This window comes from Dermacentor andersoni, chromosome 8 (assembly GCF_023375885.2).
Source record: "Dermacentor andersoni chromosome 8, qqDerAnde1_hic_scaffold, whole genome shotgun sequence".
NCBI classification, from domain to species: Eukaryota; Metazoa; Arthropoda; class Arachnida; order Ixodida; family Ixodidae; genus Dermacentor; species Dermacentor andersoni.
Genome location: NC_092821.1, coordinates 148,129,157 through 148,151,962, shown reverse-complemented (window position 1 = coordinate 148,151,962; position 22,806 = coordinate 148,129,157). Strand labels below are relative to the sequence as shown.

General features: G+C 48.1%; 1 protein-coding gene across 2 annotated transcripts in view; it reads right to left on the bottom strand.

Annotated features, from left to right (window-relative positions):
* The window catches only part of LOC126528979 (protein rhomboid-like), a 199,642-nt gene that overhangs the window by 73,344 nt on the left and 103,492 nt on the right, over positions 1 to 22,806 (bottom strand). Inside the window, exon 1 of one of the 2 annotated variants that reach the window (XM_072290039.1) lies at positions 8,908 to 10,008. The exons of the other annotated variant lie outside the window; for it this stretch is intronic. The gene's annotated coding sequence lies outside the window, so the exon portion shown is untranslated. Of the gene's footprint in view, positions 1 to 8,907; positions 10,009 to 22,806 lie in introns of those variants that run through there. 2 annotated transcript variants of the gene reach the window in all.

Genomic DNA, 22,806 nt, shown 5'->3' with positions numbered 1-22,806 from the left:
GCCAGCATTGACAATCATCGTCAATAGTTTCCACACAGTCGTTCTTCTAAAGTAAATGGATAAACAGGGGAAGTCAGCCCCTTGATATACGGACCAGCCTACAAGTGCACGTTGACGCTCGTGCCCTCAGATTTACATAGGTGCACGCCACAGAAACAAACACCATGAGGTCAAAATTTATCCCGAGCCCTCCATTATAGCGCCGTATCCCATAGCCCCAGAAGTTGATTTGGGCACATCCAACCTCGCCGAATCGGTCAATGTCTCTCTCTTTGTGTGCTTTTGACGTTTGCGAACACAAGTGTACCCCTATACGAGTAGGATAAAATAATGCACTCGCGACGGCTACGCAGCAAAGGGTGTTTACGGGGTGAAATTTAAGGTGTACCAGAGGCTTTCCTCCAAGACGCGCTGGGGTATTCCACCTCAAGAACAGCACCCGAATATATATACATATAATAAAGAAGACAACACGAGGCGAAATATAGGAGTAAGTATTTTCCGCATTACAGAGGGGAGGGTACTTGGCACGGGCGAAGACCGGGGCCACACAGTCCCAGCTGTATGTGCGAGACATTCAGAATGAATCAATTACAGCTGTAAACGGTGCGGGCGAAACGAGCCTCACTATATAAGCAGGCGCGGACAATAAACTATAGGGAGGTTAGAAAAAAAAGAATGAGTAAACCCTCTCTTTATGTCTGAAGACGCAAACAAGCCCCCCCCCCTCCCCCCCTTCTCCGGCCAGGTGGATTCCATCACGAAACCGCCGCCGCCGACGCCACCGACGCCTGTGAGCAATTCGCCTTTTTTTTTTTTCATCTCTCTCTTTGTCTTCGCTTCGCTGGGCGTCCTTTTTGTCTCGCCAAGGACGCCGGCGACAAAAGGAATTAGCTAGCGGCGTGATACGGAATCCGGATGTCTTGGGAAGAGACGACCTTCGGTGGCGCCCGACGAAGGAGCGCTCGCTCGCGTCGCGTTTCGAGATGGAAGCGGCGCCAGGCACACATACATACCCGGGGACGTTTCGGAACGGGGAGAACGGTTTTTGTTTCTTCGAGGGATACACTTTCGGAGGCAAAAGGTTCGGGAGAGAAGAGGACCGAGATGTCTTTCGCCGCGAAAGGGCTATACCAGGGCTATACCACGGGAGAAGGAGCGCGGTCCATGTAGGCGCGTTTACACGAATGCGACGGTGGCGCGTCGCATCGCATTTCTGTCGCATCGCATTCACGTAAGCAGCGGTAATGCGCTACAGGAATGCACGTCGCATTAAGAAGCCAGGCGAGGCATATCTTCTTTCCGAAACGCGTTCGGAAATGCGATGCGCTAGCTACTGTATTCGGCTAACATCGAATAAGACTCAGAAGAACTTGGACGGCTGTGGCAGGAGTATAATAGGTGACATACAGGGCACGCATGGTGAAAAGAAACGCGCTAGAAACAGACAAATGGAGAAACTAGTTCTTTTAACGATTCTTGAAAGTTCGAGTCGTCTGATGTCGGAGTCTAGCGAGAGCGATAGAGAAATTAGAAAACGTAGCTGATAAGAGAAGCTTTCTTCACATCTGTCAGGAAAGAGCGGCCTGCACCTCAAGCCGCCGTAGCCACACAGGGCTATACCACGTTGGGTTGATAAGGCTAGCGGTTTAAACCAGGTTTGAAGTTCAGTCAGTGCTGGGACACATACTAATAAGTTGCCCGTTCCATCGGTTGAGACGTCGCAATAAAACAGATTCTGATTCTGATGCAGCTATGACGCGTGCTGTATGACTCCCTGAAAGACTCGGGAGACAGCGGTTTATGCGATACATATCGGGTGATCAGCGTCGATATGCTTATTACGTCATTAAGTGGAAAGCGGAAGTTTTCCAGAAGGCGTAGCCGACGCGATCATACGATAAGAAAGAATGATCGATGAGAAGCAAATTGCTTCGCAAAGCGCAAGAGATAAAAAAGAAGAAAAAAAAACAGGAGAGGTAGTACTAACAGGGACTTTCCTATAGTGGTGAGATATATACCCAACTGGACGCATACGAAACGAAACACGTAAAGCGCAGTCACGGTCTTTGATTATGGAGGTTTTAATACCGTATGTATGACATTGAAACACCGACAGATAGAGTGACTTCGGTCTTGTGGTACAGCGAGGTCGTACTGCAAAAAAAAAAAAAAAAAAAGAAACAGTCATCCGATATTTACGAGATATGTACGAACGATGGCGATGATTGGGAAAAACAAGATAATGTCACGCGAAGATAGGAAGAAACGAGGGCATCGTAAGAGAAGAACGTTTTCGCGTACGATTCCGACAAGATTGTGGTGTGTCGTCGGTGGACCTTCCCGGGTGATGTGACGTGCGTGTGTTTGGAGCCATGCCCTCCCGATAACTGCGTTGAGGGCGAGCATATCGGCGACACTGACTACAGAGAAAGGACAACGTAGAACGAATGGCGAACGTTTGAGGAGCGGCTGGATTTTTCTCCTTTTTCTTTTTGTCTTCGTTTTTACCCCTTCCTAACGTATACCGTATTTGCCAGACTATAGTCCACACCCCCTGTATAGCCTGCAAGGGCAAATTTTGGCAAAAAAAGTTTTTTTTTTCTTTTAATAGTCTGCAGTGATAGTAGTTTCTTTTTTCTGTTTGTGCACACAAACTTAAGCAATGAAAAATAAGGACGCAACCCACTTCTGTATCATTTTATTGATGCGATTGAAATGTTTCACAAAAAACGTAACTCTAGGAGGTCCCATAGTCAAATGCGATCGGATGCGCTTGCACATCCCGATCTGCCATTATGAGCTGAAAGTATAGTGCCGGTATACGCAAGGGACGATCTTGCGCAGCTAATTACGCCGCGTGTTTTGGCCGTGAAAGCGGTAAAAAGAATCTCCAAGCGCAGATATGGCAGTTTCTTTCTTCAAGCACGTCTCTGATGCTACCGAACTTTTAAGAAAAGTAGAAATAATGTAGCCCACTATCCCATAGATAGTCCTTCAATTAAAATTATGGGGTTTTACATGCCAAAACCACTTTCTGATTATGAGGCACGCCGTAGTGGAGGACTCCGGAAATTTCGACCCCCTGGGGTTGTTTAACGTGCACCTAAATCTAAGTACACGGGTGTTTTCGCATTTCGCCCCCATCGAAAAGCGGCCGCCGTGGCCGGGATTCGATCCCGCGACCTCGTGCTCAGCAGCCCAATACCATAGCCACTGAGCAACCACGGCGGGTACAGATAGTCCTCGTGCACCACGAAAGCTTTTAGGACTTGTATATTCCGTGGACTATAGCCCGAAAAATACGGCAAATATAGCTCCGCTTTCGGGGTTACCACCGGTGAAGGTCGGAGTCGGACGCTTCGGGAAGCAGCGTGCTACCACCAAAGACCACCGCGCGCTTATCCAATGGCATCGACGGCTTAATCTTGTAGAGGCTGACTCGTTTTACGGCTTTATCATCTCGGGGTAACGATACTCCTGGTTCCTGCTTCTGTTCGAGCAAGATTCGAGCACCCGCAGATGTGCGGCGTGCTTCGTCTTATCTGCACGTGTATAGCACGTGCAGATGCAAACGGTCGCATCCGCGATACACATCTACATATCTCAGCGTGTTCGTGGTTCTTAGATAACGAAAAAAAAAAAGAAAGAAAGAGAGAAACACGCGAACGCGAGCATGGCCACGAAATTAAACGTTCCTGTTAGGCCAGTCGGTGCACAGATAGTTTTGGAGAAACTTCACCAGCGTAAAATAAAAAAAATAAAGTTATGTGGTTTTACGAGCCAGGAACAATGATCTGAATATGAGAAACGCCGCATAGTGGGAGGGACAGACTGTCTAATTTGTACAAGCTAAAAAACATCCCCTCGCATCCGCGATACACATCTACATATCTCAGCGTGTTCGTGGTTCTAAGATAACAAAGAAAAAAAAGAGAAACACGCGAACGCGAGCATGGCCACAAAATTAGGTGTTCCTGTTAGGCCAGTCGGTGCACAGATAGTTTGCGAGAAACTTCACAGCGTAAAATTAAAAAAAAAATGTGGTTTTGCGAGCCAGGAACAACGATCTGAATATGAGAAACGCCGCATAGTGGACAGTCTAATTTGTGCAAGCTAAGAAACGTTCCCTCGCAATAATAATAATAATAATAATAATAATAATAATAATAATAATAATAATAATAATAATAATAATAATGCAAACAGGCTATATATATATACTGTACAAGCACCTTGCCTTTTTGTTTATTTAGGCGAAGTTTACATGTAGTCTAGCTAGATATATGCACTTCATGGCCTCACTTGTTTCTTTCTATTCTCTTTTCACTAACGTGCACAGACTTCCACACAAACGATCTACGCCAGTCTACAACAACAACACACCAGTCTACGAAACACAATACAGGCGAAAAGACGTATACGCGTTAACGACTTTTGTCCAATAGGCAGCACCTAGATTTTTCAGCGCCAAAAGAAAGCTCTGTAACGAGGAGAAGGCGAACGCACAAAGTCTATACGTAGCCAATCCGTAGACTGCCTATACAGTTTTCGATAAAGGTTGTCATACGTTGTGTCTTTGTCGGTTGCGCTCGAGTTTCGTTCTTTGTTTTTCTTCTTAGTTACTCGCTAGTCTTTCCTTTAGGAACACCAATGTTAAATTCAGCCGAAAGAAAGCTCTGGTCCATTGTCCGAAGGAAAGCTATACAGCGTGCTGGTTCTGTGTGTATGTGTTCCTTGTTGTCGCAGTAATTTTTTCTTTTTTTCGCATCGTTTAAACTTGAAATTCCAGCGGTCGTTATTGCACAAGTTCAGACCGGTGTAGGGCGGCCTCCAATATAACGCAGCGCTTTGCTCCTTGTGAGCTGCACTTGCCGTAGCCATCCGCGCCGGCTCGTAATAGCGCCGTCGCGGTTGCAATTGATTGCCAATTATTTCAGGCCTTGCGTGGCACCGACTCGGGCATGAGCAATGCCTTTAACGAAAGCAAGAGTGGAGGAGAAGAAAAAAAAAACGCGAAACCCTTGCGTAACCTTGGCATTTGGGGCTGACCGGAAGTGATTTCTGGCACGGTTTCCCCATAACCGACGCAGGAAGTCCGCGAAGCCGCAGATGTAAACGGACATCCACGGCCATCCCGCTTAAAATTCGCCGATATGCTCGAACGAACCTCGCTTTTGTTTTTTCTGGCAGCGAACTGCGCCAGATTTGGCTGGAAGGCCAAGCAAGAGTGACGTAGCACGTATAGGTGTGCGCTTCGAAACAACACTCGATCCGTTATTTTGCAACTTCTACGGTGCGTTTTGTTGGGCTCGTATGGTCTTCCTTGGTTAACGAAGCCAAAAAGCGCGAACGGAAAATCGTCTGCTTCTGCGCTTCATTGAGATCGTCTGTTCGCCTATAGGCTTGGCAGAAGGCAGACGACAGCGAACTATACGTCAGGTATACGGCCAGAAGGCCAAGAAGAGCGACGCAGCAGGTAGGTGTGCGCATTCAAATAACACTTTAGCCATTATCTCGGAACTATTAGCACTTTTTAATGAGCTGCTTGGTCTTTATTTAGTTTAATTGAAACGGACAAAAGCGCGAACAGAGAGTCGCCTGCGCCTGCCCTTCATCGTATGTTTGTTAGGCTTGGCAGGTACAGCAGACAACCGTGAACTGGGCCATATTTTGTCGCAATGCCAAGCAAAAGTGTACGCAGTATATGAATGTGCGCTTCGAAACATCAGAACACTTATTTTGGAATTGCTATAACAGTCGCTTACGTCCGCCTGTAAGTTTTCTTTCTCGATACCTACACACTATAACATCCGACAGATGTGCCCAGATTAAGTGCCGCAATCTCGTTATACTGTGCGGATAAAATTAAATTTATACAGTTTGGCACACACGCAGCTAAAATTTTTGACGCCGAACAAGCGTTAACGACAATTGTGAAACTGACTGTGCAGTTGCCAAGCACCTGCAAAATCTAAGATGGAAGGCAACCACATGACAGCGTCGTCTGCTTCATTTTCTAGAAGCGCCAGCGATATCTGAAGTCATATGATACGTCATAGTCATAGGATAAGCAACAAATGTTTGCAATAAGCAGAGCCCAAGATCATTGCAGCTAACCGGTGCAAGAAAGCACGATGTATATAGTGCAACTAGCTGATATATGTCAAGCGTCTTCAATTAAGGCAATTCATTTCGTCGTAGCGTTTTATGCTCAATACAATCGCAGCATGTTGCAATCATTCCGCACGTGCTACGGAAGCCGAAGCTTTTCAGAGTTCCTACATCGCATCCATGCTAACAAACAGTGCTGTCAATACACTTTTGCAACCGACTGCGCCCTATACGGAAGCGGTCATCTGGCTCGAGAGTCAAATCACCTACGCACCAGCCGCAGAAGGACAAAGCTACAGAAGCCAATACGCCGCTTACACGAACCGTCTGCAACTCCACAATTGTGGTCGTCTGGCTCTAATACGAAATCGTCTGCGCAGCGATCAATAAACCACGTCTATTACCCATCTGCAAATGTATACAGTCGTGATCGCCTTCTTCGAAGACCAAATCGTCTGCGCGTAAACGAGTGAAGGACGGCGACTCAATTATCGTTATCCCGCGCCTTTAATGATGCGTCTGCAATTCTGCACCCGTGTCCGTCTGCATGCTCGAGACAAAATATCTGCGCACGAACTGCAGATAGGCGGGACTTGCAGTAATCAATATAATGCCGCCTTTATGAACCGCCTGCAATTCCGCAACCGTGATCGACTCGTCGGCGACAAAAGATCGTCTGCGTACCGAACGCAGACGGACAACGTAGCAGACGTAAAAAAAATTAAATAATAATAATACAAAGCAGAAGACCGCACACTGCAAGTGCAACTGAGACATTGCTGCGCACCCAGAAACTGCGGCTCTTTTCATTGCCCTCAAAAAATAATAATAATAAGGAACGCCGTGCTTGGCCTCAGCCCCGTGTAGCGCGTCGAACCTCTTACAAGTCATGCACTGCACCAGCCGAGTCCCGTAAAACCCCGCATTTACATTTAAAGTGTGCGCGCGTGTGCCGCGGTAAATAAACAGACGGCTCCGGGGGGAACGCTTTCTTTCCCACCGCTATAGCGGCTGACCGGGCGCTCGCTACCGCGACGATCTCGCGGCGGGGTTGCTTATGGAGACAAGAACATCGCGGTGTGACGCAACGGCCATACGAGACTGCACCGAGGGCTGCTTGTCGGCCCAACGAGGCAGCGGTGAAAGGCGACCTCTCTCGAGAGAAGAAAACAGGTCAACCTTGAACCCATCCGCCGCGCTGCTGCTGCCACACGGGGTAGACACAGAAGAACGAACTTGCCGTTTCACCTTATGGCCAACACAAGCCCGCCCAGATGTCCGGAGCGCCCGCTTGAGCAATAGGTACGCGCGCACGTGCCCATTGCAAGCGCGGCGTCGAGTCGAGGGGGTGTATACCTTTTACCAAAAATTAAAAAGAAAGAGTCATTAAGAGATGCCATTGCGTTTCTGTTTACTTTCCGTTGAAATTCGATGGGATATCTGTTGAGATGCAATTGAATGTCGCGCAAACTTTTCCGTAAGGGCTATAGCGCAGAAAGAAGTTTACTACAAACCATTACTATAAGGAACTCTGCCGCTATATCTGCCGACGGGAGCTGCAGTTACGGCAGTTCCGTCAGCGTGGGAATGATTGTTGGTGCATGGATTTGCCTAAATTTCGCCCTTCCGCCTTCAAGCGACTTTTCCGACCTTGCAAATTGGTAATTTTCGAAACAAGACATCCACTATGAGTACAATTCGCGATGATTTTGCATGTGCATGTAGGCTTCTTGCCTTCGCGTGTTTATAACAAAAAAATACTGATTAAAAAGTACTACATAATGCCACGAGAACGTCCGACGCTACAAGCACAGATTATAGACAAATACATGTACTACCCATAATTCACATGGTGGATGAACAATCACAGCGCCATACTCGTAAGTCTGTATTAAATTATGTTATGAATAGCACGGATGTTGAGCACACAGAATAGCGCTTATAAAATTTGAAAAAAAGAAATTAAAGGAAGTTCAGTAAAATAAAGAAACTAAGAAAAAGCAAGCGCGCCTTTTCTTAAATCACACGAAGGGCCAGGAGCCGAGAAAGCCAATTCGACGCGGAATATCTTTAGCGAATTATTAGAAGCCCTAGCAAAAATACTTTGTGCAATATGACGTTTTGTTTGTGGGAATGCATAGATCAGAGATTGGAATACAAAGTCTAAAGGTAATTCCGTGTGATCATTACGTCACAGATTCCGATTCCACTTACGAAAGAATTTCATCATCGCCAGCCTGTATTAACACGAATGTCGGAAATGAAAGAGAAGAAAAAGAAATACAGTAATTATGCGGCTCACATCGCGCATTAGAACGTCGAGGTGCGAACCGCTTCTACAGGCGCGATCGAATAAGGAGGTCCGGTGCGGAAGCCGGGCTGCGGCAAATCGCGTTTTCCCTGTCGCAAACGTGTACGGAAACCGAAGCGGAAATACGAAAGGAAATAGGTGATTGTTACCTTGGCCACATTACTGGTCATCTAAGAGTTCCAACGACGTGACGATAATTAGACGCGTATTACTGCTCTCAATCGACCAGCTGATAGCGTTGTACGTACGTGCACGTCTGCTACCACGTCTGTCAAGAATTCCCCGAGTCGTTTTTCTGCAAGCAGCAGGCGGCTTCGGTTTAACACCGTCTGCATTTAAATTGCATTCTCCTAATGAACATACATACAGAGCCGAGTGGTTCGTTCGTTCAGAACAGACGACGTATACGATCGTAGGCTTTAAGAAAACAAGTCAGATATACCCGAGTCGTTTTACGGTACCAGCTGAAGCAAAGATCTCACCTGACATCGCTGAGCGGCTTGCAAAGGCAGGAATTCCACACGTGCTCCTTTCGAGACGAGGCTGCAAGCACTCCGTCGCAATCCGAATCACCATGTCGGCGTCGAAAGGAAATCAATTGGCGAAGCAACAGGGCGACAAGTTTTTAAAACGACCGCACAGCGAAGGGGGCCTTGTCGAAGGTCGTCGTCGAAACACGCACAGCCAACACCGAGTCGACTCTCCGGTCGGAGGACAACCGCGTCTCTCGCAAGAGCGCTCGACCTTAGGGAGCCGAGGGGGTCGCCTTGACGTCGAAGATCGGAACCGGCGATCTCAGATCAACCGCGCCGATCACGCAAAATCTCGTCGCTGTCGTCGGCACACCAGTCGCCCGGGCACTCCACCACCACCACCACCTTCGGACGTCACGTCGACGATTATTACTACGTCAACCGGCGGGGACAGCCACCTAACCGACGAATACATCGGAGCAGCTCTTGGAAAGCACGCCAAGACATGAAACAAATTTTCCCCACGCGAGCTCCGCTTATTTTTTCTTTCTTTTTTTTCCTTTAGAGCCTCCGTGTGGTCGGTCCCCTCCTCGTACGAGGAGTGCGCGGAGTACGCGGCACGCAGACGACACACACACTGCGAGCAGACGACGCGTCGAGCGACCGCCAGAGGGAAGCACACGCGATCCGAGGAGGGTTTTGTCTTGCGGCGAAGCCGAGCCGAGCCTCAACTCGTACACGCTCGCGGGAGTAGCAGACGACGCGAGAAGTCAGCGAGGAGCAGCAGCAACCGACCACGACAGCCGACGGACCGCCGCCGACTGAAGAACTGCTGAACGCGAAAGCGGTACGGCGCCGGCGGCCCTTTCATCTCGTTTTGTTTCTTTCTTCTCTTTCTTTCTTTCTTCCTCGCTGGGTCGCCGCGCTTTTTTATCGCCAAACTAGGTTGCGAAGCGGAGGAGGAAAAGGAGGAGAGAGACAAAAAAAGGGGAAAGAAAGCCTCCCGTCGCGCCGCGGTCTCCCTCGCTTTTTTTCTTTTCTTCTCTCCATCCGCTCCGCACTCGCACACGTACGTACACACACCTCCATTGGTTTACAAGAAGGAAGCGCATTTCCTCCTCCTCGCCTCACCTCTCCGCGCCACCTTTTGCGCGCTCTTTAAAGAAAGAAAGCCCCGGACGGGGAAGCGAAAGTACCCATGTACAATAAAGTGCCTCAAGACGACGGGGGAGAAACCGGGCACCACACCTTTCGGCTTGGGGAGGCCCGAACTGACGACGAATCGGGGAGGAGGGTTGCTGCTACACGGCATATAAGAGACAAAGAACGTTGCAACACACCCTTGCCGTCTCCATCACTTCCATCCTCTACTTTGCTTCCGTCTCGGAGAAAAATAAAGCACTCGGAGGGTAAGAGAAAACGGAGAGGAAGAGGACGTTGGCTAATAGACGCAAAGCGCAAGACGAACACGCGGTACAGGCAGCAGACGCAAATCAAAGTCACTCGGTCGGCCCCTCTCTTCATTGATACGAAAGCCGCCCCCACGTAGCCGGCCCTCATCACGGGCTAAGAAGAAACAGGTGAAGCCGGGCGGCAGAGCCGGGAAGTGCGCGAGTAAGCGGGCGAGGGAAGTTCCAATATACGCGAGATTAAAACGGCCGCAAAAGCGAAACAAGGCGGTGGAGATGCGCGTGCGAGTCAGTGAGTGAGTGAGCGAGAGAGAGAGAAAGAGAGAGAGAAGAGTGAGGCGAGAGACAGCAGACGACGGGCGTCCGTTCGGCGAGAGCCGAAGCCGAGACAAGACAAGCGAGGTCAAAGTGGCAGACGAAACAAATCGCATTAGAGGGTTCGTCCCGGGGACGGCCAGCTACCAGATCAAACACGGCCGTCGCTGTGGGAAACGGGTGGGTGGGTGCCCGCAGTGAGGGAATTCGCGCAGCCCCAAACTCGTTTATACACGCGCTCCATCCGCTCAGTGGCCGATGTGCGATGAGCACGGGAGTTAGCAGTGCGGCAGAATCGCGTGCGCACCTTTCTCTTTTATCGGCCGTTGGCGTCCGCGTCGATGGTGCGTGGCGGAGGCGGCCTGCGTGGTGCGTGGGAGTCGTTTTCGCGTTCGCATTCGTAGCAGACGACAAGAAAGAAAAAAAAGCGTAACGCAGCCGCTTGATCAGGCAGGGCGCGGCGGCGCCACATGGCGGGCGGTTGCGGTGTCGACGAAATCGTCCGCAATGCGCTTATAATTGCTAATTAATGTATCCAGATAGACAGAATAAACTTTATTGCCCAACGGATCATGTGATCTGCCCAACCCCCGACACGCAGGTCAGGGGGCGGGTGCCGCCGCCAACAACAGCGTACCTGCCTTCTGATTTGATGGGCAACAACAACAACAACATCAAAAAGAACAAGAAAGAACTGACACCGAAAAGAAGTGAAGAAGAAATTACATATAGCTTTGATAGGTAATTCAAATTTTTTTAAAACAGGTAATCGCTGGACCGTTAGGGTTACAGAATGGGTGCCAAGAGAAGGGAAGCACAGTTACGCAGGTCGCAGCAGGAAATAAGGTGGGGTGATGAAATTAGGAAATTTGCAGGCGGAAGTTGGATGGAATCCGCTAGCGCAGGAGAGGGATAATTGGAGATTGCTGGGAGAGGCCTTCGTCCAGCAGCGGACCCTAAAATAGGCTGATGATAATGATGATATTGATGATAACGACATGAAAATGTCATTATCGTCATATCACTCACGGTATTATAATGGGAGCGCGAGGAAAAGGGGGGACGTCTTTGCATTGTGTACTCCGGATAATGCGATGTCGCTCCTTACAGGAGAAGTTAGTTTCCCGAAAGTCAAACAGAAGATTGATTGAGGAACCACGAAGAGCAATGTAACACTGTTCCGTCGGGCAACGCAGAATCGCAAATATGCTGAAGGAAAAGTCGACTTATTCAAGAGAAAAAGAGTCGATGGGGCGGGATACCGAAATGATTCAACAATAGCGGTACTGAAATAAAGAATAACAGGGAGCGTTCTAAGCACACACACGCACAGGGAAAGAAGAGTAGGAGCTCGTAGGGGTGCATCCGATGATGATGATTGTGATGATGATGATGACTAAGAAATGTACAGTCAACAGCAAAAGTTTGCGGGATGCGGTTTCCCCTTCATATGTGAGCATGACACTTCGTATTTAATTAATCACTGTGTAGGTGGCGAAGGCTACTACATGCTGGAACACTTATTTCGAGGCTGTTTGACCACGCTTCGCGAGAATTCAGCTTCTTGGCAGATCCTGCGTCCCGTAAACTTTTGCGGTTGACTGTACATTTCCGCTAAGGAGTATAGGCCACGAACCGGATGGTAATATGATAAGCAAAGAGAGAAAAATGTATAAATGATGGTATGAAAGAAACCGATGATAAATTAAATGGCGTGTAATACAGTAATCACTCCTGCATAAGCAAATATACTTAAGGTATAAAGGAGAGGACAGAAAGGCGAAGGCTTAATGTGCGCTTTTTTTTTTTTTTGACATCTAAGGCAAAAAAAAAATATTACATTTTGATTATTACTATTACTGTTATTACTACATATATAAATTTATATACGAAGTAATATGAATTTGCCGTCTTGGTATCTGAACTTTATAATTGAATGATGAAGAAGCAAATCCATCGCGGAAAAAATTGAAATATTAACAGCGACCGACTTTCAGGCGAACAAAAAGCTAATTTCTTCTTTTTTTCTGATTCCTTTTTTTCCAGGATTAAGACGGTGCCTGCTCAACAGAAGCGAAATTTCGGGCTTGCTGATAGGGCGATGCATGCAATAACAGAACGCTAAGACGACACATGAGCGCAGACGAAAAGAAAAAAAAAACAGCTTGTGGCGTTGTCTGCGCTCAAAGCTAGGCAAAAAAAAATAATAATAATAACCAGGTTGATGTGGAAGCGAGCTAAAGAATCCGAGGAACGACCGCGACTATATACTGTGGAGAAAGGAAAATGTGAAATGCAGCGAATAAGGAGAGAGAGAGAGAGAGAGAAATAACATAGAAAGGAATCCACACGGCATATATAAAAGCCATTCGCCCCCATTTTGCCTCGTGTATACCGCGTTTGTCGTAAACACGTAAAAAAATAATAAATTAACCGCCCGTATGGTACCTTGAAGCGAGTTACACCGGTACAATACATCGGTAGCAAACGTAGTACATTTTGAATCATACGTCTAACATCGTGTTGAGACAGACAGACAGACAGACAGACAGACAGACAGACAGACAGACAGACAGACAGACAGACAGACAGACAGACAGACAGCGGGTCGAGTCCGAAGTCGATCTGAGACATATCCCGATCCGACCAAGTTTGCACGCGCTATACGCCAAGTGGTTTGGGCTAGTCGAAACCCCCGCCCCTTGCTAACGTATATAACTAACGAACCCATCTGGCCCCCGCTCGACCTCGACACCACTATACTGTTTAGGTGAACGCGAAGGCCGCGGCTTCCGCCCCGACATGTCTCGACTCGACGCGACCTTTTTTTTTTTTTTTTTTATCGGGCTCACGTAAACGCACCAACTGAGGGACGTCCGCACTACGTCCCTATAGCGGACGTTAAGAATCGTGCTTCGTTTCCTCCGTGTCGTCCTTCCCCTTGCAGAAGTAACGCATTCCATTCAACTGCGTCTCACCAGACATTCTATTGTGAACAACATAACCAGAAGGAACACGCAACAGTGTCACCATAGATATATATATCTTTTTGCAAGGGTTATACGTACTATATAGTCACGCGTATTCTCGTGTCCAGCACAGCTCCACGAGAAGTACACACACAGTTGGGATTCAAACGCGGTCTGTCGAAAGGTCAACAACGTGCAGTGACGCCAACGCGCGCGTGATGACGCGCATCCCCGCGAGAAGACGCACAGTTTACGCCGTGTCCCTGCCAACGTATACGTGTGTGTGTGTATACCGTTCACAAGGCGTGGAGAATGCTACCGCGTCGTCGTCGTCGCACCCGCTGCCGCTGCACCGCAGCCGTACCGGCCGCGGGTCGTTCCTCGTCCCAGTTTTCTGTTGCAACGTCGCATGCATGGTTGCGGCTTCTTCGTCTCCGCTCAGGTGGCCCTCGGCGAGCTACCGCGTTTTCACTCGCGTAAGAGGCGTTTCAAACATTGGTGTGCGTGTGAGAGATACGTGTGTGTGGGTATGTATGTATGTATGTATGTATGTATGTATGTATGTATGTATGTATGTATGTATGTATGTATGTATGTATGTATGTGCGTATGTATGTATGTGCGTATGTATGTATGTGCGTATGTATGTATGTGCGTATGTATGTATGTGCGTATGTATGTATGTATGTATGTATGTATGTATGTATGTATGTATGTATGTATGTATGTATGTATGTATGTATGTATGTATGTATGTATGTATGTATGTATGTATGTATGTATGTATGTATGTATGTACGTACGTACGTACGTACGTACGTACGTACGTACGTACGTACGTACGTATGTATGTATGTATGTATGTACGTACGTACGTACGTACGTACGTACGTACGTATGTATGTATGTATGTATGTACGTACGTACGTACGTACGTACGTATGTATGTATGTATGTATGTATGTATGTATGTATGTGTATGTATGTATGTATGCATGTATGTATGTATGCATGCATGCATGCATGCGTCTTTAAATAGGCTCAGATAAGAATCAGCTTGTTGATCAGATGGAAAAGCTGAAAGCATGCGCTTCTTGCTTTTCTGTTTCACATGTATAATAGGCTAAACCGGTACGAGTGATGAAAATTACTTGAGAAAAAAAAGATGTACACACACACACACACACACACGCACACGAAAGAAAAAATGAATGAAGTAGTGGAGCCCACAATGTCACACTTAAAAGCGCGATTATAAGAGTAAATCCATTGCAGACGGCAGTAATCAGCTAGGTTGCATAACGATTCTTGCCAACACGCATTAAGCTCTATAGCAGGCAACCAGCGCCGAGTTTCTTCCTTTACCGCGCTCGCGGTATGCTTCGCCCTGAAGGTCGGCGGTCTGCACGAAAGAAGACACGGTATAAGTGTCCGTGAACAAAGCACTGCGGGTGGCTGACACAGCGAGACGCTGGATTGCAATGCCTAAGCACTCCTAACTGGGATTAACCGGGCAGATTAGCCCACTGGTAACGATCGGCGCATTAATATGCATACTTCTTGGACGTGGTATGTACTGCGTTAACGTATACGTATTCGACGACGGCAAGGGACGACACAGGGCAAAGACTGGCGAACACATGGCACTGCCTTTCATGGCGCGGCCATTCCTTCATATTATATTTAAATTTTATTCATTCGGTTTGTTCGGTTCTTTCTTATGGCGAAGAAAGGAAGGAAGTTTATTAGCAGAGAAGGTAATGGCAAAGTTAACTTTCTTGAATTTCACGCCAAAATCCGCTTACGACACGGATTTCGAAGCATTCCTGCGGAATTTCAGGCAAGAGGAACCATGCGAAAACGAGCCCGGCGGTACAGAATTCAGGCAAATGCAATCGAAACTTGGTAGTTTGAGTGTATGGTGCTTCTCAATATATATATATATATATATATATATATATATATATATATATATATATATATTCTTTGAAAACCTCCACCTTTGCTCGATTTACGGCGGTTTTCACGTGTTTTTCTGCGGCATCTGTGCCCATTAACAGCGCCGCCAAGCGCATTTCCTTTGCAGCCCAAAACCGCTGTTCGCCCAGGCCGGGTGCCAAGCGAAGCACTGCGAGACTGTGCACAGGAAACATACAGCCTTTTCTGTATACCACTTGCCGACGTCAAACTCAATCCGCACAGACGCAGCGCCAGCCAATTACGCTCGCTCATTGCCATGATGTCACGGCGGAGGGAAACTTCGTTGAATGTGAGTGCCCTTCTGGAACTAAGTTTTGGAGCGCAGGAGCACAGAAAGCTAGGTGCAGTGCGGCTTTGTGTAGGCGGAGCTTGTACTACGGTGTGCGTGTGTGTGTGTTGCCCCACGTTGGATACTTGTCCGAATAAAGTCGCAAGCCAGTCGACTACAGGGTTACAATTCAGGCTCGCTGGCATATGCCATCTTGGAACGTCACGATATTACAGTGGGATATTATAATGCATCTGAATAATTTTCTAGGAATGTTGTACTGCAGCGCTATCCAGGCGAGGTCTTCACGAGAGCACACAAACGCGAACGTGAACAGCGCCCGTGCGTATTATTGTGCTCCTTCTGTCTTTGCGCAGCTTTGGCTACGCTGCATCAGTATTTCAAGTCACCAAGGCGCGAGTGCGCCCGTTTGCGCCGCACATACCCGTCCGGTGTGTCGTCTGCTCGCGCTGCCGTACGTTCGTCAGCAGACGTGCCTCGTCTGCTCCGGCCATGCACGGCTACCTCGGGCACCCAGTGCACGCAAATTAGCGGAGAGCCATGAGCAAAGCGCTAGGTCCACGCAAAAAACAAAGAAACAAGAACAGGTAAGACACACGAGGGACAACACACACGAATTTCACCCAGTGGCCCGCTCTCCGCAGCCAGCTTCGTCTCTCTCTCTCTCTCCCCCTCTCTCGAAACACACCCCGCGTCTCTTCTCTGCAGCTTTACGAAATACCTCCGTCGGCCGCGGCCTTTCTTGTTCCGCACGACGTGGACAGCCGCGCGCCAAACTCGCGTGCCTCCCGTAACAACAAAGAAAAACAAAACAAAACAAAACAAACAAACAAACAAACATACACACTGCCGCTACTGCCGTAGCCAGTAGCGGTAGCAGGCAGCGGCGCCTCCAATGCGAGAACGGAAGGGAAGCAGGCGGTTACGCGAGCCCCAAAGAGAGAGAGAGGTTGAGAAAGAAGAAAAAAAAGGCACGCCGGACAATGGCTGGCCAAGATTTTCGTTCTCCCGTACCTATACAGCGGTATACGCGCTTATACATATCTACGAGGTGTACAGAACGGTCAAGACAGCAGCAGCAGGCCCCCGGACAACAACAGAAAGGGGACGACGACATAAGCGCGTGCACAAAGGAGTTCTTTTTCGTTTTCTTCTTTTTTTTTTTTCAGGTCTTCCAGTGTGTGTTGAAAACTACGTACTGCTTACGGGTAGACGTCTCTGTCTTATCTTTTTCGCGATCGTATTTTTTTCTTTGACGCGCTTGCACAATATGCGATTGCCCAACCACGACACTAGACGGAAAATTAAAAGAAAGAAAGAAAGAAAGAAAGAAAGAAAGAAAGAAAGAAAGAAAGAAAGAAAGAAAGAAAGAAAGAAATGAAGGAAGACGTCGCCTCCATTTCCTCCAGTAATTAATGATTACACAGTAAACATCAGCGTCCACAAAGTGACGCAAGATTCCACCCTGTGAACGCGGATGTATACAGCGAAGCTGTTGCCGACGTCAGACAAGCACAAGCGAGGTTAGACAAGTACCGCGACTCCAGCTGACGTCAGACGACGTCACACGGGCACCACCACCACCACCACAAGCGACGTAAGTCACGCCCGCACGCTCGCGTGCAGAAGTGCAACGTCACGTCCTCATTCTTCTAGGCCCTACGGCAAGCGCAAGTGGCCCTATCGAACTGATTTAACTTCTTGAAGTAAACGGCGTCGGATAATTTGTAAAGCACGACTTACACACACACGCTGCGGAAACGATAGCTTCGGAAATTGTCATTCGAATATACGAGAAAACATAATTCTGTTACGCGGGAACTCAGACCCAAGACTCTCCCTTTCCAGCTACCGTATGAGGTCTGTCTGAGCGGCGCGGTAGCTAGGTGGCAGCAGTGTTTGGGCTGAACACAAGCCCAAGAAAAATCCCGACCTGGTAAGGGCTAACAGCTTCGCCGTAAAGAAGAGAGAACAAAAAAATACAATGGCGCATTTACGTGCCGGAACCATAATATAATTAGAGGCACGCCGTATATAGCGGCGAACTACGGATTAATTTTGACCACCTGAGGTTCCCTTTTTTTATTCTATTTTTAACGTGCACCTACAAATCGAAGTACACAAACTTCTTTTCTTTTCATTTTGCTGCCATCGAAATGCAGTCGCCGCGGCCGGGATCGAACCCCCAACCTAGAGCTATACCGCGGATTCCCTGGTGTCGTGTTTGTACTCAGGCTTATCACGCTGTCAGGCTTAACTCGCCCGTCGATGCATTAAGCTGAACAAGCGTAATTAGCTTTCCCTCGCCAAGCAAATGAACACGTCGGATTTTTATTTTTAAAAGAGGGCGTTATATACCATTATAAACTGAATTACGCTCGCATCCGTTCCTGTCCCGTGGCCCAGCTCTTCACCTTGGGGGGGTTCCGTTGATAACACTCTCGAAGTTTGCGCGCCTACGCCCCCGGACGATATAACGCAGGTCAAGCTGCGCGCGACTGTCTGCGTTATAACAAGCGTCTATAGTTTCTGTTTCCCCTACTCCAATCAACGTCGGCAGTGCGCTGCGCAGAACAGGTGGGAAGCGGGTCGGACGCTCAAAACAGTCGTCAGGCGCGTACCTTGTTCCCTTTCTATGGGGAATTAACAACAGAACACTTCTCCCTGAGATAAAGAAAGAAAGGAAGAAAGAAAGAAAGAAAGAAAGAAAGAAAGAAAGAAAGAAAGAAAGACTCAGAGAAATATATACGGCGAGAAACAAAAGAAGTACGGCTTTGATTATTTTTTTTTTTTTTCATTTTGCGTAGCACAGGAGCAAACAACCAGGTCATCAGCGTGCGGCACACAAAGTGCTTACAACACAGCACAATTGGGCGCAAACGAAGGCGACTGGGCTCTCCAGTCGGTGCACAAAGGAAAAGGGGGGGGGGGGGGGGGAGCGAGCCAGCGCGTTTTGTGTAGCAAGGCACACATGTGGCGTCGTCTGCCTCGAGAGTCAGACGACGGGAAAAGAATCGCTGCCCCCCCCCCCCCCCCCCCCACCCCGTTTCTTTTTCGGCGCCCACGGAATAACGCGGATACGCCGCATTATGAACTAAGTTTCGCGAAAATAAAGCGGGCAGTTCTGCCGGCGCCGGTCAGAGAGAGAGAGAGTCAATAGCGACGCCGAAAGCGCAACACGGCGAACTTGCAAAGCGACCGAGTTGTGCAATCACGCATGAAAAAAAGAACATGAAAAATGAAATTGCTGCGGTCGCATCAAGACTTCAAAGTGCCAACACTTCGGGATTAATTTTCAGTGGAGTACGGAGGACCGCGGAGACCTGCGGCAAAAATATTTGAGCAGGTCGCTGTGGCATATGCACTACAAACGACGAAGCATAGAATTGTGCATTGTGTAATGGTGTATAGTGTTCGTGTATGCTTGTGTATGCATGTATGCCTCTGCGCATGCGCGTGTCTGAACGTTTGCGAGTGTACATACCTATTCGCGTTCGTGGGTATTGCGTGTGTGTGTGTGTGTGTGCGATTTCGTGTACGCGCATGTTTGTGTGTTTCAAATGAGACAGCATGTATTTCTTCTCAACGAATTCAACGCCTCACCAATTCGCTCATGAATTTCTTCCCTAAAATAAACAAGACACTTGCACGCTATAACCTGCAGCTCCCGTATTAAGTACACAGTAAATACCCCCCCCCCCCCACACACACACAAACATATTACATATATATATATATATATATATATATATATATATATATATATATATATATATATATGGAACAGAAGGTAGACTTTCGAGTGTGGATTCTTCGGGTGCTCAGATTGCAAGCCCTCGAGCTACCCTGTGCGTCTCTTCGTTCCCCGCTATTCATGCATGCATAGGCACCCACAGTATCTTGTGTTGGATCGAATGTGGTTGTGTTGTCTCGAGGAGTACACGGAGTCGCTTTGTGTTCACGCAAGGAACCTGGCGCCCCCCCACTGAATTATGGGTTGGCGGCAAATAGTGGGCACAATTAGATCGATTGTGACAAGCTCAAGGGACCTAAGCTGTATGAAAGCACAATATCGATACAATGGGCCAAGTTGCTTTCTGCGGTACATACCTATAGAATTTATTGTCGTTGAAAGTGGCCGCTAGCAACGACGAAGCGCGTAACCAAGCTATTTATAGGCCTCTATTTGGCCAAATCCGCTAACATAACTAACAATGTATATTTACATCATCAGTTGCATCATTATGCCTGATCTGTTGACGCAAACGGAGCTTGCCTAAATACCTAAGAGTTACATCGTACGTTTTCTTTTTTTCCAGAGGATAAGTGTACAAGCAGAGCTGCGTACGCCTCATAGGTGGCGCAGGGTGTTCTGCTATATAGGGCAGCGAAGCAGACGGCGGTGCAATGAGCATAGCGGTATATACGCCTGTATACCGTATGAAATGATAGCGCTGGCGAAGCTATCCATCGCATGCAAGCTGTTTATTATAAAGCTGCCGCCCGTCTAAGTGCCTTCTGCGTTGCGCAAGGCTGCACAGTGTAGTATACGACTTGATCACAGTTGTAGGTTCGAGCGCCTCTCGCATTTCGCTCACGTGGGAGGCGAAAAAAGGGGCAGACGACACGGAAGCCAGCATTCAAGAAAGAACAACTACAGACGACGAACAGACGACGAGCAGACGAAAAATGGCGATATAAAGGAGGACGGAGGTGCGGAACAAAGGTGCAAGTGCGCAGAGTATACGGAGAAAATAACGGAAAAGCGGGGAGGAAAAAAAAGGGGGGGGGGGGGCGTAATAAAGACGCCCGCAAAATGTTGGCGGCGAGCGTTTCAGAGAAGCCGGGCCGCGGCAGAGATGCTCGTTACACGGGAAACTGGAGCGTGATGGTGGTCTATGTAGCTCCCACACGCCGGTGGCAGGAGCACGCGAGGAACCTAGATGCTCCTGCCGACTTCACGGACTTGCACAAATATTTGCGCCCGTCGGCGCGTTCACGAAGCTCGCGAAATCCGTGCACTGTTGCGAAAGCTTGGAGAGGTGTGTTTGCTCATATTTCGCATCAACATTGCACTTATACCGGTCTGCGTCGTTAAATATAGCACTCGGCGATCTTACTTGCCTGGTTTGCCGAGGGAAACAAAGGCGAAGTTGCCTTCGTCTGCACCCTACGCAGCGAGTGATTGCCAATACCTGGCGGCTATGACGTTCACTTCTCACTTCTGGCTTCTGCAGCACGGCAAAACATGAGCTCCGAGATTGGTTTCCATCATTTGCTGGGAGATGCAATGTGGACATTGAAGGAGGCACAGACGAAGTAATATTTGTCTCTTGACCAACCAGGCAAGTAAGAGTGGCAATTGTTATATTGAAGAACCCTCATCATAAAACGTGATACTGGTTCGAAATCCCAGAGAGAATAAAGAAGCAGTGTGCAGGAAGTATATCTTTAAATGTTGGTAACAGAAAAAACTCCTATTCTTGTAGAGTGCAGTAACAGAAGAAATGCCAATCTTTAAAAGTCATTGCAAATGATGTTGAGTAATGCCTAGGGTGGCAATAACTCTATAGTTTAGCCTGTCGATAAGAGAAAAAGATTCTGAACTAGCAAATCGCGAACTAACTCGCTTGCGTGCAGACATGTCCGGCGTTGCAGCACCACAGCTTTGTATGACCGCTGGCATCTAAACTGCTGAGCTATACGAGTAAACTACGACCTGTGTCAGCAACATCGGCTGGTGTTGAACCCAACGTTACCAGAACTTTGATAAAGGTGATTCAGCACTGCTAGTTATCACAGTAAGCTCGAGGTAAACCTTTAACATCAGGACCTCCATCTCACGGTGTCGTTTGCTTACTATACTTTCTGGAGCAGACGACGTGATTGGCTTACGCGAACTCTGAACATTCCATAACATTGCACTCACTTAACGAGGCGACGTTACTTGCGTTCGCTAGTTGACTGCACATATCTGGGTTAAGCGAAAGCAGGTAAAGCAGGCATAAGCGTTGTCTGAAAAAAAGAAAAAAGAAACGCCGACAACCTAAGAAAAGGTTGCAATCAAACGAGCACGGTGCAGTGGAAGCAGCTGCGATAGCCATACAGCGTCTACGGATTGACTTTCTTTATTTATTTCCAGACAAAGCGGCAGCTGGGCCAAGAAAGACGCCATTGTATCCCCACAAATGGGGTGTGCGCGAACCGCTCGTCTGTCTGTACACGGATGGGTGATCACGTGTTTCTTCAGGGGCAAGATGCTGAAATGAACGGTTTCAGGCGAACACTGGTGTACGCAGTACTGAAGTGGACAGGCGGTGGCCATACGGAAGTGCCTCTATACCATAGTTCTTTCGATAGTATAACATCAGCACGTCCTACATTTCTTGAGCAGACATCTTTGTTTCGCGGATGCCAGGATTATTGCAGTGGTCGAGCCATCGCCACCTCCCGAATACAGCTAGGTGAGGGGAGTTGAACCCTGCGAGAAGTGCGGATGCTTGTGGAGCCCTACTTGGCCAAAATTGGACACACCAGGAGAAAGCATGCACTACGTTCCTCACGTACGTTGCTGCGAAGATCGCATCAGGATTATTGGAGTACTGGCACAATGTTTCGGACTGTTCATTATTGGTTCTGTTTCTTTTAGCCTCACAGAGCCCTAAATATTTTTGTATAATAGCTTTCGTACGAACGGTTGCGGTCTCCTTTCCCAGGTGGTTACTGTGTCGTGACGTCACAACACAGAATGTGGTCACGTGGCCTCCTACGCTGCTGCCCTGTTCCGAGGCACGACGTAGCAGTATGACTAGCAGGCGACCGAGGGAGCCGGATCGTTTGTCCAATGAGTGACGTCGCAACGCCCTGCTACCACGTGACCACACTCTGCGTCGTGACGTCACGACACAGCCGAAACGTAACCGGCTGTAGAAAAGCTATTATAGTC